Source organism: Zeus faber, assembly GCF_960531495.2.
Source record: "Zeus faber genome assembly, chromosome: 1".
Classification (NCBI taxonomy): domain Eukaryota; kingdom Metazoa; phylum Chordata; class Actinopteri; order Zeiformes; family Zeidae; genus Zeus; species Zeus faber.
In genome coordinates this window covers 21,653,458-21,673,457 of record NC_137193.1, presented here as the reverse complement: position 1 = coordinate 21,673,457, position 20,000 = coordinate 21,653,458, and the positions used below count along the sequence as shown (strand labels likewise).

The 20,000-nt window shown below is 42.0% G+C and overlaps 1 protein-coding gene across 1 annotated transcript in view; it reads left to right on the top strand.

Moving 5' to 3' along the window:
* The window catches only part of atxn1a (ataxin 1a), a 101,413-nt gene that overhangs the window by 25,711 nt on the left and 55,702 nt on the right, over positions 1-20,000 (top strand). Inside the window, exon 2 of the mRNA XM_080014423.1 lies at positions 4,868-5,028. The gene's annotated coding sequence lies outside the window, so the exon portion shown is untranslated. The remainder of the gene's footprint in view (positions 1-4,867; positions 5,029-20,000) is intronic.

Here is a 20,000-nt window from a genome sequence, read left to right as displayed (position 1 = left end):
GTTCTGAGTGGAACATTGCTCAACAATTGGCAAAAATACACACAGCCACACACACAGGAGCGAGGTGCGGTAGTGAGTGTCGTGTGTAACAGAGACAGGGAACTGAAACCTGGTCTCCCTGCTGGGGGGAATTTTATTGGATTAAATTATCTTTGCGTGTACGTGGACACAGCATGAAACCAAAAACACAAACCTTGAAATGGACGGGTGAAGACAATGTATGTTAAAAATACATTTATTTGAAGTGGCTGTTGTACAATTTCAGTACTATAACTACTACTGATGTTTGTAGTTATTGTGAGTCACCCTTCTCTAAATGACTAAATAATCCTTTATCGTTTGTTCGGGTCCTCGTAATAGTCATTATCGAGGGTGTTGTAGATAAAAGGAAGCAGATTTTCTAAATTCAAACGGCAGCATTATGAATAAGCTGTTGACACAAATTTCTTCAGATGATCCGAGCAGATAGCATGAACTAAATAAATCCTCAATCTGACACTAAATTGCGTGTCGAACAAAACCCGTACTTCGATTATTCTTACTTTGCTGTTCTCAGTTTCCTGTTATGTCAGAGTGTGTGTGTGTGTGTGTGTGTGTGTGTGTGTGTGTGTGTGTGTGTGTGTGTGTGTGTGTGTGTGTGTGTGTGTGTGTGTGTGTGTGTGTGTGTGTGTGTGTGTGTGTGTGTGTGTGTGTGTGTGTGTGTGTGTGTGCGCACGTTGTTGTCCGCCCACATTTGTGTGAACACGCTTACGTGCGACGCATAGTAAACGTGTGTGGACTTCAGCTCTCTGTTACACCTGCGCTGATGAATGATTGATGGCTGATGGCAGACCTGTCCTCTCCCATTCACTGGAATGATTGAAATGAGCCTGGAGGTCAGCCGGTGGCCTGCAGTTATTCGGCAACCGCCTCACAACCGCCTTCAGGGTTCAGATAAAACGCGTTATTAAGGTTACATCTCCCAAGTGTCCTCGATGAGGTCGGGAGGTTTACAAGCCTTTTTCTGCGGTTACAATAGGGCAATTATTCAACACTGCTCCTCAATTATCCCAGATAAAAAAAAATGTTGTTGAGCGGGGAGACAATTTAGTTTTATGGTCAATAGAACCTGTGCTTATATATTACGGTTGACGTGTTGTGGGTTAAAGCATTGGGATGTGTCATCATAGTGTTGGAAATCATTATTATGGTCGTTATCACATCGTTATTTAGACAGTATACGGCAGATAATGAGCTGATAGTTGGTTGTAACAATGTAATGTACCTTATTAACGCGTGGCATATCAGATAAGTACAAAACCTTGGCCACATAGCTCGTGTTGGTATCGTCTTTAAACTATTTGTGTGTTTGTGTGTAAAACGCTGTACCGTTACAAATTTCTGTTCTAAGGACAAACTAAGTGTGACAAGATCAACTGAGCAGAATTTCTGTTGCCAGGGTGATGCCCTCTTCTTCTGTCCCCTTTAGCGTTTGGGTGTTTTCCTGTTGCTATGCTGCCCCTTGGACTCTCTGGAAATATGAACAGTGCACCAATGGTGCGTTACGTTATTAACATATATTTTATTTAATGTTGTACCCTTATTTACCTGAAGAAAAGCAGCTGAAATGTCTTGCTCCCTCTGCTTTTTTTCTCAGCTCTGCTCTGCAAACCTCTAACAGATTAACAGTTGGTCTAGGGCAGGGGTGCCCAATACCCAAAAGTTAGTGCGGGTAGGTCGCACGCATTTCAGATTTAATTTAATTAATTTATTTTAAACCGATTTGACAAACATGTTGAATGAGCTTAATTTAAAGCTGCAAGGAAAAGACAAAACCGTGGTCAACATGAACAGTTCATTTAATGCTTTCAAACTAAAAATGCAACTTCTGTCCTCAAAGCTGCAGCGCCATGATTTGGGGAACTTTCAAAAACTGGCATCAGAGTGGAGACCCAAGGGAAGGCGTGTGCGCAACTTTATTCGAGCCAATGGCTACATGTATGTGCTGCCCGTTTAGGGAAGATGTTGAGGTTGATTCACTCGCATCAAAAATTCCAACACTGTTTCACCTGAACTGGTCTGCAGTGGAGGATGAGACGTTGACACTACAGGCTGACATTCAGCTCAAGTCCAGGGCTCATGGACAGTTTTGGAACTTACTCAGAGAGGAAAAGTACCCAAACATGAGGAAATGTGCTACCTCCTTGACTGCATTATTTGGCTCTACTTATTTATGCAAGTCAGCCTTTTCCAACATGAAGATTATTAAGTTGAAATACCGTTCCACCATGACTGAACACTTGGAAGCCTGCCTGAGGCTGGCTACCAGCAGCTACTGTCCGGACTATGCAACCCTGGCCGACTCCATTCAGTGCAAGGCATCAGAGTAGTGACCATAAATGTATTTAATTGTATTGTGACGTAAGGGTTCATGCAGTGATGCAAGGTCCGCCAACATACAGTATCTTGTATATATAAAGTATACTCAGTGTATATATATATATATATATATATAAATAAATGTATTTAGTATTTTTAATGCAGGTAGATCATTTTTAACCTGGTCATTTCACAAGTAGCTCGCAAGCTGAAAAAGTGTGGGCACCCCTGGTCTAGGGAGATGATGGATATAAATTGTCACCTCTCCGGCTAATCAACCTTTTAATTCCTCCCCTGGTTTGACCTGTGTTGGTCTTCCTCCCGCCGTTTAACTGTTCTTCGTGTTGTGATGCTTAACGAAACAAAATGTCTTATCCAACACGCTTTTTACTCTGAAGTTGTGAGACTGGCAGCGTTTGATGATCATTCCTTTCACTAAACATAGCGCAAGTTGAACATTTCCAATGTTTGGACAAAAATTGTCATCCTAACAATCTAGACACCGAGAAAACACAAACATACTACGCCTGCACAGGAATAGGAAAAAAAAAAGCCCACTATAAACAATTGTCTTTCCCCTTTATCCAAATAGTTCCCAGAATACTGGAGGCGTTCTGTCAAAATGCAACATGTTCCCTGCTGACAGCCGAGCGAGGCTTGCGAAAGCTACCCAACTTCTTCCAAATCACTATGTTTCTGTTGACGCAAAAGGAGGACAATGCCTCAAACCAGTGTGTGATGCGGGTAAACAAACTACTGTTGCCATGCTGATTGGCCGCCAGTGTATAAATAGCAGTGTGCGTTTGTTCTGAATAGTGCCGAGCTGAGAGCGAAGCAGGAACTAGAGTGGATGGATTACAATAAATAAAGACAACAATGAGAAAAACAGAGAGAGGACAAGGACAAGTCTTTATCTGGGGACGGATGAAGGGAAAGATTTGGTGAAGGTGTTTTTAGTTTGAGTCTGTTCCCAATGTTGGGAGGCAGGGCATTCCAGAGTCAAGGGCCGACCGGAAAATGCACAAAAGAACCGCTTAAAGATGAGGGGGGCCATCTATCTTCATCATTTTTCTGGCATGGATTATTGCCCGTTGTGTTTACATGCTTGTTTGCTTACACAGCGCGAGAAAAAAAATAATCAAGTTTTTTCACAGTGCCAGGAAGCGAGACTCCGACTCAAGTATCAACGTGTCAAAACCTAAACAGTACCTCGGCGACAGACGAATCCTCCAAAATCACAATCTCCTCCTTATCTTTTAGAGTTTTCACAGTGACCATGATCATAGTCCCTGGCTGAGTTTTATCTACGCTAGAGTCCACGGTGGACTCTGCCACTGTACAGATGCCGCATTAAAGTCACGTGGGAATTTATAATGAAAAACACTTGCTGCTTTGTGCTGCTCGTAACATCAATCTGTTTTTTTTTATCAACTTAAAGACTTATTTTGAACTTATGGAAAATATATTTAGAAATGGCTTTGAACAAAAGTGACAGCTAAATGCCCTAATGTAGCTGAAATATTGTTTCTATTAACTTTTCAAAGTTAATAGAAACAAGTTATGGAAGGAATTATATGTCACAATTCACAAATGCATACAATGTAATAAATACAAATGCGAAAAGATCAATAAATACTACAATCTACAAATCTGTATTTAGGTTTCAAAGTGTATTTATTTCTAAATGTATTTCTAAATACACAAATGAATAATGTATTATTTGCGTTGTGTAAACCATTTTACAGAGGATTGTAACTGAGCTGAATGAACTGAACAAAACTGCTGAGACACATTTTTCTGTCATTTCTGGCTGCACTGCTTCTGTCCTCTTGTCTGCTCTGTGTGTCAGTTTCACTGTGGGCAGTGGACACACACACACACACACACACACACACACACACAGTGCACCAGATGAAGATAACATGTTACTCGAGCATGAGAGTCCATTTTATTTATTGTTTTTTTTTGTGTGGTTTTATTTTTTTTTATTTTGGATATTTTTACCATTACAGCATCTGAATATTCTTAAGAATTAAAAGGTCATTGCTATTTGAAAAGTTTTACTTGCATTATTATCCTATTATGTTATCATTACATCATTGGTAAAAATTGGTCTTAATACAAAATAATACTGTATCCTTTATCACAATTATTTCTGGGACAAGAGCATTGCGTCATCACTAAATGTGTGTGCGGTGGGTTGAAGTGAGCAGCAGTAAAATCCTGGACACACATACATACACATGTTTGACAGTGACACTGAGGTTGGCACGGGTAGGTATAGTGTTGTGGTTTGAGTAAGGATGAAGAGAAACCAAGCTGTTTTTGTTGTCAGCATTAATTGCCTCAAAGACAGGTTGTTGATTGCGCTCACAACAGGGATCTTGATCATTATGCATCGATAATTGAACAGAGAACAGGAAAAAGCTGGTGCCCTAATTACACAGTTCCACAGTGGTAACATGTGCTCTCTCTTCCTCTTTCATTGTCATTCTCTCCATCGTCTTAGGGAATGGTGACAGCACCAGCAGACAGACAGACGTGGACAGCGGGCACCCGGGACGCTCCCCTCCCATTTCTGGAGAGAGATCTAGATTGTGCCGAAAGAAACTGCGGCCCTGAAAGCTTGCTGGCCTTCACATCCCGGCCAAACCAGCTCCCTCTACTCAGGTAAAAACAATCGTATAAACATTCTCTATAGATTAGAGTCGTAGTTATTGCAACCTGTGTTGCCATCCCGGTTCCACTCAAATTGTAGCTGGTTTTGGAAATACGAACCCTCTCAAAAACCCTTAAACAATGATCATTTGCTCCAACGCAATGATGAAAACCCAAACTCAAGCCGGTGTGAGAAGTTTTTCTTGTTCTCTTTTACATGAGACTAGATCACCATGGTAAAGTATGCTGCGCACGGACCGCCTGTCGATAGGACGATAGTTTCCTGCAATGCTCTGGTGTGTGGGATTGTCTTCGTCAATTGTCCCGATAGACATTCATAACCCTAACCCAAAACAAAACACGAGATTATCATGTGTTTTGTTCTTTACGTTTCTATTTTTTTGTTTGTTTGTACTAATGACCGACAGGCTGAACTCCTTTCTGTTTGAAAACTGACAAAAAAACCCAAATCTCTATTTTCCCCCTTGGCCGTCACTCTGTCTCTCCTTCTCATCCCTCCATTTATGCCGCTGAGCTGTTTTGTCCCCCTCTCGCTCCTCCCACTCCCATTCTTTGTTCTCCTCTGCCTTTCGAGTGAACTTCATTTGTAGTTCTGCAGCTCTACACTCTCTGTGTTCCCTCTCCCGACCTCCCTCTTTCGCTCTCTCTCTCTCTCTCTCTCTCTCTCTCTCGCTCCCTTTCTCACATTCCTCTGTGCCTACTGAGCCCCCTCACTTAGCTCTTTATCTCCCTCCGACCAGCTGTGTGTCTATGCTCCATCCTTTCCTACGAGGGAGGATGCTATGAATGGGGAAGGGCTGGCTGGGCCGCCCCCCCCGCCCGCCTGCACTGCCTCCCTCTCATTCTCTCTATCTCTGTCCTCTCTTTCTCCCTCCACTCTTGTTGTCGATCTCCCCTCCCTCCTTCCTCTATGCCAGTGTCTGGGGTGTGAGTCTCTCCGTCTGTAGAGACTCTGCCAGGAGTGATGTAGCGGCGCCCCGCTGAGCCGCTCCGCCTGGCATCTCGGATGGAGTGCTATTTTTGTGGAAGACTGATATTCTGCAAGAGAAATGGCAATGGAGACAGAAAGGGAGACAGAGATAATAGATGCAAAACCCACTCAGACGCACTCACAGTACGAGTTATTTGATTTATTTTGCTTAGAAAACATCGGATATGAAACCCACTTGAGGCTTGAGACTGCCAAAATGTTTTGGGTTTTTTTTCTTTTCTTTTTTTCTTCTTTTTCGTGACCCACTAGTGAGTTCCACCTTTTGAATGTCATCACTGTCTCCACCAAGTCCCATTATAAACCTGGTTTCTATGGTAACAACAATTTGGATTAAGCTAATAAGCTTATTCAATCTACTTTTTCACTTCTCAACAGAAATGGGCAGGGCAATAATGCTATATTATATGTAATTAGGGAAGGGTGAAAAGAAGTGAATCTTGGCATATTATTTTGATTCAATATATTTGAATCAAATTGCCCTCCTTTTCTGTCTCTCTCTATCTCTCGCACAGCCACATACACACACACACACACACCCATATCTTAACAATTTTTTTTCATCTTTCTCTGTGTCCCACTGGCTCTTCTCTTTTTTTATCTCCTATTCTTTATTCATCAGTCTCCCCAAATAGAAATCATTCTCTCCCCCCTCCCTCTCTCCCTCTCTCCCTCTCTCTCTCTCTCTCTCTCTCTCTCTCTCTCTTTCTCTCTTTACATTTCCTGTTGTCTTGCCAGTGAGTGAGAGGTGTCACAGAGCTGACAGGGGGCTGACAGCACCCGAGCTCCAACAATGAAACCAAACGTCAAGTTGCCGATGAACGACACACGCACACGCACTCAGTCAGGAAAACACTGTGGAACACGGAGCGGCCTTTGTCGAGCTGTCTAGCCGCGTGAAGCAAGTGACAAAGTGGTAAAAGTTTGCGAAGTGAAAGTTGAGTTGCTTCACATTTTACACAAAGTTAAGTTGTGTCCTTTCAGTCGCGGCAAGCTTTGCTCGAGAGGAGAAACTGTCACTAAGACAGCCATCAAAAATCCAAAATATGTGCTGGGAAAGTGATGTAGTTCTGGGCTCGACTTTAACGGTCGCCCAGATTTGGGCGTCTGTCGACTCTCTGTTGGCCCTGTTGTCGACCACTTTTGATATGCAAAATAAATTATACGCACGATACGCCGCGTACTAAAATAAGTAATTAACAGCTCCATGGACTAAACCTATGTAATAGACAGCACAAGAATCGAAAATGAAGTTGTGCTTAATGAAATGAAAAATAAAATAGAAATAGAAAACACACAATAGTTTCAGATTTCTACATGCACAATCAAACTGAGTAGTTTCCATCGTCATTTTGGACTATTGTCTCTTCAGGTGTTTAATTCAGGTTCACCAATTAAACCCAAGCTCGCTCTGTTATAACGCTCCCAAATGTGTAAGCCTTCTACACTATTGAAGGTTGAATCGCGGGTTGAACATAGCATGGGGTGTCCTGGTAGCAACGGACCAAGTTCCCTTTGTGTTCCCCCACCGTCTCTGTGGAAGGAAACACTCATTCATAGCTTCGTTTAGAGCATCTCTGTTTCTTAAATGAGCCCGGGCTGCAGTGAAAAGGCGAGCGGCTTTGTGGGTAAATCCAGAGGTTGTAAACCCCCAGCGAGTGTCAGCATGGATTTCCCCATCTCACTTTCCTCTTAATAGCTGTGCTCTGCTGTATTTGATCTGGGCGCCCGCTCTCATAGTAGAACCAAACTGGGTTTGGAGAGCAAGGGAAACAGACACAGCGCGTACACACACACACACACACACACACACACACACACACACACACACACACACACACACACACACACACACATACACACACACACACACACACACACACACACACACACGCACGCCTGGGACTCCCAACTGCAGCAGCAGCTGCCCTCAAGCAAGGAGAAACAGGAGGGGAGGAAGATGCGTTGTAGTGGAGAGAGGGAGAAGAAGGCAGTGTTGGAGTTTAAGGATGCACCGATTTATCGGCCGTACATTCCTATCGGCCAATATCCGCCTTGCGGCCATCGGCCTATCGGCAAATAAGATGACGTTCACCGATGGCAGTGGCCGTTTTTTATCTGTTGTGTCGCATCATTTTTTGCGCCACCATACGTTCGGATGTAGACAGGAACGGCATAGCAAGCGCTTTCTGAAGGGGGGAGGCGGCACAACGGCAATACGAAACAAGCGTGACCATACAGTATGTTGCAATGGTGATGTACAAAGAGTAAGACACCAATAAAATATGCTAAACGTAATTATTTTGTCTGTTATAATATATAACAATTTATACAACTATTAACATGGAGCTGCAACTTTATCCGTTTATAACTTTAATATCAATCCACGGCTTTTATTAACGCTATTTGAGTAAGATATTCCAGAGAAAACAGCGCAAAACTCAGCCTCCGCAGACATGCGCAGTAGAGTTGGCTCCTCACTTTCTCCGTCTCTGTAAGGTAGCCACGTGATATCCAGCTGTAATTCCGTCATGGAGGACAGCAAAAAGTAAAAATATTTCAACTTACTTTGATTATTGATTGGATTATTTCAATGCTTTTGCTTTTCTCATCACTTTTGCAATTAATTACATTTGTTAAATTATGGTTTCCCCAAAAATAATTTTTGTTGAGCTGCGTAAGTACTGAAAAATTCTTCTCATTGGGTAGGTAGTTTTATAGCAGGCTAAAAAGGCTTTTAAAACAGATATTTTTCACAAAAATAATATTTGTCCTGTGAAAGAAGGTTATAATCAAGGTTGTATTTTGTAAATTTGTATGATCCGTCTGATCTTCTGTGCTCACGCAAAGATAATATGATGAAGGGCTGAACGACTTTAAAACAGTTGTCTTTTTTTTTTATAACGAAGATTTCTTTGTTTCCATGGCACAAAAGGAGGAATAAAATAACAACAAAAACAAAATAAACAAACAAACCAAAAAAACATTGGTATCGGCTTTTGTTATTATGGCATTGGTGTTGGTGCAGAATTTCACAATCGGTGCAGCCCTAACGGAGTTCATTGTATAGCGAGTGGAAAGATGGAAGTTGCAAGGGAATGAATGGTGCAGGGGGGGAGGAGGCGAGCCGGCGGGAGACGGCAGAGTGGTGACTGGGCCTTCAGCGCGTCCTCTGGATCAGCATCGTCTTTTTTTGAGGAGGAGGAACTGGCTCCGATGAACGTACATGAAATCCGTGTGAAATGAACGTCTGATTCTACTGAGGCATCTCCAACTGAGAGAAACAAAGTTTCGGCTGATTAAATAATTCCATGATAAAATCCTAAGCAAGCTCTACTGGTGACGGACCACTGCAGGTTGGAGCACTGGTCCAGCCGACGCTCACGCCAGAGCAGATGAAAGGTGTGGATGGAACACGGCTGCCATTGTTAGAGGACGTCATTCCCCTCCTAACAACCTAATTTAAAAGCCCGTGCTCAAATTTGCACCTTCTCATTAGAGGCGGAGGGATTGCAAATTGCATGAACGTTAGTAAACCCGACAGAATGCATAATCAGCCACACTCCACAATCATAGACGCAGATGCGTAAAGGAGGGACACACTTTTCGAAGGCCTGCAAAGTGTGCACCTGTTTGATAAATGATCTTCATGTACGCAGAACGGGTCTGAAACCAGGCACAAAAGGCTTAGGAAATCTTGCCCTCAGTGTAGAGACACTTGTTGTTGTTTTTTCATACGTCTCTCTCTCTCCCTCGTCTCTGCCTCTGTGTGTTTTATGTCTAAACATGTTTCATGGTCTGGACGCCATAACTTCACACTGTCTTTCTGTTTGCACATATCGCTCTCTCTCTCCTCCCCTCTTTCTTTTTCCACCTCTCTCTCGCTCTCTCTCTCTCTCTCTCTCTCTCTCTCTCTCTCTCTCTCTCTCTCTCTCTCTCTCTCTCTCTCTCTCTCTCCACCACTCACTCAAACAGACGCGCACCAGGGCTTTCTCTGCATACTAAACAATTAGTTCGTTACTCTGCCCAGTGTCGATGAGTTCATTCACACTTTCGCTCGCAACTCAAAGACAAAGAAGAGAGTGTGGAGGGGAGTTGGAGAGGAGACGAGAGGAGGCGATGCAGAGAAAAGAGAAGTTTAGGAGCAAATTAACGGAGGGCCCCGCTCAGAAAGAGAGAGAGATTCGTTGGAGTTGGCATTCTGCTGCAGAATAGAGTAGAACTCGTAAGAGTAGAAATTAGTGAAATGGAATGGAGTAGAGTAATTATTGTTCGCAAGTTATGAATTCGATTTGGTCATTTATTCTTTTACTCAGGCACAGGAAGGGAAGTACATTAAAAGAGAGAGAGAGAGAGAGGTCTCTCATTTTAACACTCTCCTCCATCAACGCCCTCCGACCAGTGGCCAAAGTGGCCCGACCAATGAATTTTTATTGGAACCTTCTATTTTTGTTTAAGTTTTGACTTAAACCTTTGTTTGCCAAGGAAGCATACTGTTTGCGGAGAAACCACATTCACGTTGCATGAACTCTGTCACCTACCGTCTCATTCTCTCTGCTTCCCTCATAGTGGAAGTGTAGCTCTTCAAACTGTAATTGCGGCTGCATATGTTGTAATATAAGACGCTATCTGGTTACAAGTTGATTATTATTATTATTGCACACACGTTTCTAGTGCTTTTCCCCCATAGGACCTAATCAACCTCTGTACGTCTGCCTGGCTCAACCACAATGTTCCACTGCGTTCTTTATCGTGATAAACACCGCTGTGTGTTCATGTGCGTGTCAGTGTGGGAATTCTGTATGTGAATATGGTGTGTTCTTGTAACATGTGGTTCCCTGGGGTTAGTCCCCAAAGCACGCTGGATGTGCTTTGATGTCGTGTACGTGTGGTGTCCTCTGAACACACAAGGTATTGACTGGAGTTTAGCCAACAGCGCTGAAAACACTTCCCAGAAGGCCGTCGCTAATGAGCCATCAAGCCTACGTATGCAGGAAGTGTGTGTGTGTGTGTGTGTGTGTGTGTGTGTGTGTGTGTGTGTGTGTGTGTGTGTGTGTGTGTGTGTGTGTGTGTGTGTGTGTGTGTGTGCGCATATAGAATTGTATGTACATGGAGTTGTTTTTGTGAATGTAAAAGAGAGAAAGATGTGAGAAGATGCGTTTTGTTCCCCATAACAAACATTGTGATAGCACAAGTGTTAATCATAGGAAAAATAAGAATGCAGGGCACCGATCCCTGGAGGGAATTTTTAAAGAAATTCTACAAATGGGTCATTAGGAGTTTACATAGAGTTTACACATTAGTTTCAACTATTAATGGATACTGAATCCTAGCCGGTACCGATATTTTGTGCCAATGTTCAACATCTTGAAATTCAAAATTCTTTACGCCAAAAACATAAAAAAAAAAAAGTGTAATAATAATTCCAGGATATGTTACTAGCTTTGAATTAAGTTTTTCACTTTTTAAAATTTAATTTAATTAAAAGAAATGCAAAGAAAATAAAATTTGGCGCAGAAAGGGTTGGAGCAGGGGTGCTCCCAAGGGGGGGCCACTGCCAACAATCGCTGCCCCCCCCCCCTTCACTTTTTTTTTTTGTTTTTCTTTCTTTCACTCTCTGCTCGTTTCTCATCCACTGTTTATTCCATTCCCACTTCCAAAGCCTCAAAAGTCAACTTGATGAGCAAGCAAGTGTTGAGCAGTGGCGAGCACGTAGGAAGTGTCGAGCCTGCGCTCGTCCCCGTGCTCGCGGGAGCAGAAATGCTTCAATGCTTCGTGGATGGTTTCTCTGCTCGGGGATACCGTTCTGTGCACACGCGGAGCCTAGCGAGGATGGTTTTCCGCTCAAACAAATAATAACAATGTGTTTTCATTGTACATTCATTTATTTTCATCTCCTAATTGAACAAAAACAAAAAAGGCCATGTGCATAACAGGGAAACACTCTCAGTCACTCTCCATAAAAAGTCAGTAGAGCGCCTAGCCCTACCGAGAGGGACTCTTTTCATTCTTTTTCACATCGGAGGTTTATGACATTGACAGGCCGATATCCAATATCTAATTTAACGCCAATATCAACCTGATTTTTGGAACTCCGATGTATTGGTCGAAACCATAATATATGTAAATAATATAATAGCCATAAAACAGAAATGTAATTATATAATGGACATATACAGTATACCATCTGATCAAGTGCAATTATGATGTCCAGAATATGTTCCTCCATGTTTGATAATCAATAATTCGATCAATCAATCAATCAATCCATCAATCACTCTTTATTTTCCTTGTTAGCAGGGCTGGGTAAAAAAAAACCCAAAAAAACAATACGATGATACAGATAAATTATATTGCTTCAATTTCTGGGACAATTTGAAAATTGTAATATCGACACTTTGCTTGCAACCTTTTTGCACGTGAATTAGATACCACCGTAGTCTCAAATGAATAGAAATATTTAATTTGAAGTGGACCCTTTGTGTCAGAACTGAATCAAATTGTGAGATCCTGCCTCATACCCATCCCTAAAATTCTTGTGCAGCCAGGTGAACGACAATAAAAAATGGACAAGCTAAGATAACACACGTGTCTTTATGATACTATATCTAAAACAAACACATACAACTCCAGCTACACCATAAACACAACGTCTGCTGATACAGTAAAACGCTGAGCAGTCCCAGTGACGTCGAGCACCTCAAGTGTTTGCCTCGTAAGGTTAACTGTGGCTTCAACTCTGCTATAGAGGGAAGAGATTAATTTTTTACACACGAATGCCAGTACCTTTCCCTGAACCTGCATGCAAGTGTCATGCGAACTTCCCTTTTTCTCTCCGTGGAGCTACTCCGATGTAAATACTACCTCGTCTTTATTCACAATAGCGTGCCTGTCTTCCCTTGACGTGTTTACACGACTTTGCATCACATGATTAATCCCCTGTTGTCCTAACTCCAACCCACTTTGTTGTCATCCTTTTTTATTTATTGTCTCCGTGATTCTCATGTGTCTTAAAGCATTAAGCACTCATTAATGGTGACATCTCCACTTGCGTGGTAAGTGTTGGCTAATTGCCCATAACAATCGAGCCGCATTGCATTCTGTTTCTTGAGGACTCTTTCTTTCTTTTTCCCTTTGACTAAAACGTCCCCTCTCTCTTCTCTCTTTGTTTATGTCTCCTCCACTCCATTGTGTGCAAGCCTCCATATGACCTAGAATTTCAAGTGAGGTAAAGTGATTATACTAAGTGAGGGATAGTAGTTCTACCCCCCTCCCTCAGTCTTTTTCTATACATTCCGTCCTGTACATTAGTGCCACAACAGGGAGGCTCTTACTCTCACAGGCTTAATGCAATCACCCTTCAAGTTGAAATGTGAGAAAAAGAGATGGGCGGGTGTAAAGATAAAAGGGAAGTGGAAGAAAGGAGAAGAGAAACAATTGGAGAGAGAGAGAGAGAGAGAGAGAGAGAGAGAGAGAGAGAGAGAGAGAGAGAGAGAGAGAGAGAGAGAGAGAGAGAGAGAGAGAGAGAGAGAGAGAGAGAGAGAGAGAGAGAGAGAGAGAGAGAGAGAGAGAGAGAGAGAGAGAGAGAGAGAGAGAGAGAGAGAGAGAGAGAGAGAGGTGGGAGGCAAGCGGCGATGATAATCACATCACGGAGGGGTAATTACCAACGTGGAGAACCAAGGAGTCATGTGGAAATTAGATCATTTCAAGGTTCTCCTGGCAGCCATCGCACCACCTCAGTGCTCCCCAGCACTGACGTCACGCTATGCCTAGTATACACCAAATTACTTTAGCTGGGATTTTCCAGCCACAGACAAACGATCATGATCTTGAGACGGCCGTTAAGGAACTATTTCATTTGAGATGGTTAGAGACTTCCTAGACTAGTCTAGGACTCTTGTGAGAATATCACGTTGGTTTGATATGACCTTCAGTCTTTAGTCTTGGCTCCTTAAGTGTGTGCTTCAATCCAACGATATGTGATGCATTGTGATGACTGAGCGTGTTAAATCCTTAAGGTGTGTGTGTGTGAAGTTGTCTTTTGAAAATCTTTCTCAGAATACGTGCTGGGATATAGAATCACTGGTCTTTTGAGATGGTTGTGTAAAATTGGCTGTACCACAGTCTGTTTAAATGCCTACTGCATTTAGTCTAGAAATACTCAGGACAACTCCCGCTATGGAAACTTACACAGTCACAGTAATCTTGTAGGGATTATGAATGACTTAGGTTCATGTTTCCCTTTTAATTTTCCCATGCATGGAACAAATGCATTTCATACGCATTTTTGAATATGAATCATGAAATAAAACTTCAACCCAATAAGTTCCAGTTCCTGTTCTGTGAGATAAATGACGGTGGCCTCTGCAGTGCCCTAGCATAATGCTTTTCAGAGAAATGAAGAGAGTTGAATGCATTTATATGCCACCCTCACCCAGTATCTGTTTTCTCCATCTCATGTGTGTCCATTTCTATAAAAAATAAAATAAAATAAAATAAAAAAAAGTCACCAGATACCAATACCTGATATATCCATCTGATTTGTATCTGGATAACTCCAATGGATGTTGCCAGAACACACTGTAAAACATGCTGTACAGCACATCCACAGTCGAGCTGCACACATTGATCACCAGTGTATTGAAAGTTTAAAAAATATAGAGAATAAGATCCAATTATACTGGGTAGAAAGTAGAAAGACCAGAGTTACACAAGGCGCGGAAAGCCGACTTAACCTAACAATAAAAAGAGCATATGAAAAAAAAATAGTGTATAAAAGAACACATCTCTAAACAAAGGTACTTATATAAGGAATGTCTGAGATGACATGAAAAAAAGCTGAAGTGAATAGTGTTTGCGCCTTTCGTCCTAGGTCACGAACAATTTTGCAAGCATTCTAATAAATCATCCAGGCATCTCAAATATTTGGAACAGTTAAACGGCTTATTCACACTATAGGGAGAGCGGGTTTTGAAAAATAAATCTTATCAATACAATTTGTATGAAAGGCACAATCTGTAATATTGGGGAAAAGAGCAACAAATATCCTCCCTGCGGACAACCGCGGATATCATGTGTCACTGACTGCGCATGTGCTAGAAAAGTCAAATAGATGCTGTCGCCCGCACCTTTACAGCTCGTCCCTAAAACATTTTTATTTTTTTTTATTTTTTTTACAATTTAACTGATATTTTATTGCTCGTGAAAGTGATCTTTGGCAGGTTTGTCATACAGTGAACAAGAATAAAAAAAGAGTTATCGGAGTCTTGCTGCCTTGTATTGTTGAATGAACATATTATTATTTATGATCATGGGAAGAGGAGAAGGAAAAATAAATGAAACAGAAATAATTGACGTGAGATAGAGGGAGCTTCAGGAGCTCTTTGTGTTGTTGTGAAGAGGTCGCTGTTTTGGTCTCTAGTGCGCATGTGTAGAAAGCGTCCACGGGCACCACATTGTAGTTTATATACAGAACTGCGTGTGCATCCGCTCTATGGGGCCTTTAGCCTTCTTAGCAGAAAGGTGGCACAGCGCCAGTCGTTTAGTCATTAAATGTCCGCCCATGCTTGTGCAAACTACAATGAAACCACTTTGGGGATATAAGTGGTGTAGTTCAGGAGTTGCGGATTGACAGGTCTGGAGTGAGGGACATTTCCTCTGAAACACAGTCTGGTGCGGACCGCCAGTTTTGAGAGCTTGAAATCTCGGCAGCCATCGAGGCAACAGTGGACTGACCTACTGGCCATTGATCAACAACATTTGCCTACCCCTGCTGCTCTGTCACGGATAGTTCGTAAAACAAGCAAATTAAATATTACTTATTGTCCATTTAAGGTCACATTCTATCACACATGTATTTTGCTTTAGTTGCCATTTCCGATATACTGTACATGGGAAGTGCCGGAATCTATGGAATCTGTGTTTACTGAAGGCTTACTTCATGAACAATAAGGCCCCAGAGCTATATTTTCCATTGTTCACCAGGAATATAGACAATGGTTCCAAAGCAGGGAAACCATACCGTTGTGTTCAAGGGTAAGTCTCTACAACAGGTCCAGAAATTTCAGGCTCAGAAATCACCACACCATAGATTCCCCCTCCCCCCTCTGGTGCCTGTATCTGAATGCCCAAAGTGAAGACCAACAGATGCAAACACTCATTCATCCCCACTGCCATCGGACCTAGCAAGTAATCTGAAAAACGCTGAAGCTGTCATGATAAAGAGCCTGCAGGATTCTGGCCGAAATAGATGGAAATCCTGTAGAGGAAATGAGCCTAAGGGGAGGTCTGAATGATTAAACACACAAACCTTTCTGCTATGGTTTCAGCTAATAGTCACCGAGAAGAAACCACTAAACATGGTCGGAATGGAGCGTCCTGGGGAAAGAGTCATTGCTGTTCTGGAATGCAAACATAGTGTAGATGGGTTTAAACCGCTCCACAAACTTTGCTTGTGAGTTTTAGTGTCTGTACAGGACATTTTCATTTGGTTGCCAGTCAGTCTTGGCTGAGGTGAAGCTCCACATTGGCTAAAGAATAATAGAGATGTTGGAAGAAGCTGTTATTATGGTCATTAGCCCTCCCCTCCATTGTGGAGGAACGAGTCCAATTTATAAATTCCAAAGGATATTATTAGAACAAAGAATATCGTCACTCTTATATATTAAGGGCTTGAATTTGAGATGGCTTTAGCTCTAATATGTATGTATGCAGGAGTTTGCCGTGATTGTGATATTCTGTCAGTTCCTACTTTGTTGTGTGTGTTTTTTTTAAAGAATTATGTGGCAAACCGATTGCCCTCTGGGACGACTGAAGTCAACTCTACTGAAACAAATGAATCCAAGGCAATTTGGTATGACAAGAAAATCCGTACAAGGTGAGGATACTGACAGACTGGTAATAGAAGCATCTCCTGCAAACCGGACAAAGATGCTGCTTGTGAAGTGGTCTTTCCGGGGAGCAGTAGTTCTTCAGTCATTGAATGAAGACTGCTAAATTCAATTTGATTTGTACATAGCATTTGCAGCTTTACAGAACACCTTATAAGGATATTTAAATACCATTCGGACACTATAAGATTGCGTGCTGTATTGAAAATTTGTCTGAGCCAGTTTTATGCTGTTGCCCTGATATCGCATGTGATATTGTCAATGCAATAAGAAACACACTTATCCCACACTGCATAATTTCTCCATGAGGCGCAACCGTGACATGAAGATCACAGCACAGACCAGAATGTCTTTTGGTCCGCGAGATCACCCGTGAGTCTATGCCAAAGTCAACAAGCGCAACACGCCTGCCTCTGAAAAATGTCAACATCTGATCACAATAGGGAGGAAAAGCAGGCGGGGGGGAACCCTCAAAGTAAATACCAGGTTGTATACCATGTTCAGATCATGGTTTAAGATCAGCTGTTAACGGGGTTTGGGACTTTTCTCCCACTGGTTTTACCTTCTTCTCGTCCTCTGACTCTTTTTTTTTTTTTCTTTTCCCATCCCTCCCCTTTTTGGCCTTTCTGAGGCTGTACTCTCCAGTGCTTCTCTGATATTTACAACATTATCTTTCTTCTTATTGTCTTTACTTTAATTTCAACCCACTCTTCTGCATCATCTTTCAACTGTCTTAGATTTCCCCATTGAAAAGACAAGAACAACAGTTAATTTCCCAGAAAGGACAGAGACAATGTTAAAGGCCACCTCCGACCAAGTTCACGTCCTGCTTTCCCCCCTCACATTTTCTCAAAATTGAAAATGGGTGAGCAGCTAGTAATTGAACATCACATACAGTACATTTCACTGCATACAGTATGTGACCCACCACAGCAAAAGCCGCCATCTGGCGTATTTCTAAAATTGCCAGGAGCACCCAAATAAGTTGAAAATTAGATTTTTCCAGATTCGTGTTGCTTTGTGTTTTTATTTTCAAAACCGAGTTTGATTTATAAATAGTAGAAAAACACCTGCTTTGTTTGGGGAAAAAAAGATCCCAATACTGTTCCCATGCAGAGCTCCACAGCTCCATCAGAGCGATCTTTTTTCCAAACAAAGCAAATTAAAGAGTGTGAATTTATTGTAGATTTTAATTTATTCCATTTCCTACCGCTGCTTGGCAGATCGCAGATTGCTTCTTGGGGCAAATGCGCACTCTGAGCGCTCTCGCTCGGAAGTGCTGCGTTCAAGGGAAACTCGGAGAAATGTAATTCCCCCGTCGGCCACCACCACAAGTGGATCTTTTAGTGTAGCTACGAGCTCTCTCTTATTTCACCATTAATGTGTTTCCATGGCATGGCACCCAGACGGAAGTTTGATATAAAATTCATACTAAAATATGTTCAAATATACTTAATAAACAGAGGGAATTAGATTCAAAAGCCTGCCTCTAATATAGGCCTGCTTCCATTAAAGCAATAAGTGCTAAATTGAGCAGGTTCTCACCAATACTATAGGTTTATAGCTATCATCACAAATGGAGAGCATTTATTTATTTTTTTAATATTTTTTTTTATGGATCGCTGTCTCGCTAATTAGACTTGTCTTCAAAGGGCTGCAGTGAAGTGCGGAGAAATGTTTTTATTTCGTGGTGAGTGGGCTTGGATAATCATACTCATTTTAACAAGCTTGAAGTTTTGAACCTTAGTGGCTGAAATCAGTCAAAAACAGTTTGCAAGTGACGGGAACCAATGTATTAACGAAGGGACTTTGGAAAGTGTAGAAAATTATTAAGTTGTCAAAAGATGCCATGTGATTATTTACCTGTGTGTACGAGTGTTCCCGTATCAACATTTGATCTTCTCGGTAAGAAATCACCTTGCAAGACTGACTATTATATTCAAAGTCTTCCACTCACAATATGCAGAGCAGTCTGCACAGGAGCGCTGATTGATGGCCACTTACTCCTGCTCCCATAGACTTCCCACTCACACTCCCCCACTCAATCCTTTTATGTATGGGGAGGTGCAGGCTAATAGCCCATTGAGCTAAACTAGTTTTCCTTGGCCTGGGGAATAGAGAGAACTGAAGGGCTAATGTAGCGTCTCGTGGTTCCCTGTACGGAATAACAGCGACAGTTAAGCCGCGGCTGCAACGTCTTGACAGGGGATTTTCAGCCTTACAAAGCTGCTCCCCGGAAGATTTTATTACAGATCAGTGTAGTTTATGGTCGCTATAACAAACAGAACCTTTCACTCTTTCTCTTCGAGTGGAAACTTGCATCTCTCCTGGGCTCGATTGCTCGTCGTTTCAAATAATTACCATGGGCTTAAAAAAAAAAATAAAAATTCTCAGCACGTCTGTCTGGAAGAATCATCACCATTGAAAGGGCAAAGCATTTCACTAGAGGCCACTGTTGAGTGCCTCTGAAACACTGCAATTGTCATTTATGTCAAACAAATGCCAATAAAGGAACTCTACAGAGTAAGGCAACTTCTGGCTGTTTGACACCAGTCAAAAGTTTTGGTCTTATATAGACTGGTCGATCAAACTAGACAATATTAACAAATCAAACACATAACAGTGTCTGTATTGACATCTTTCTCAAGGTTCCTTTATGTACAATGGCGTCTGTTTGATTCAGCGCTTGTAATACTGTTACTCATCGATGCCAAAGGAGTGGATTTGTTATTTGTTCAAGCCTTGGACGGGAAACATGCTGTACACATCACATCACAGCACAGCGTCTGCCACTATAAATAACTATATGTTGCTGTGACTTTGGTCGCTGTGTGGGCATCAACCAACACTGAAACAAGGAGAGGGAAGTACTGCTATAATGTGACCTCCACACAGGAGTGTGAGCAGGACTTTAGGCCATAAAACAAATACATGATAAATATATATTTTTCTCCAATTGACACCAATGATTTCGCTAATGACGATAGAGATATACATCTCGGGGCTGATTGAAATGGGAATAATTGAAATGGCACATCATTGTCATGCCTTAAAAAAAAATGACCGCTTGTTGACATGACTACAAA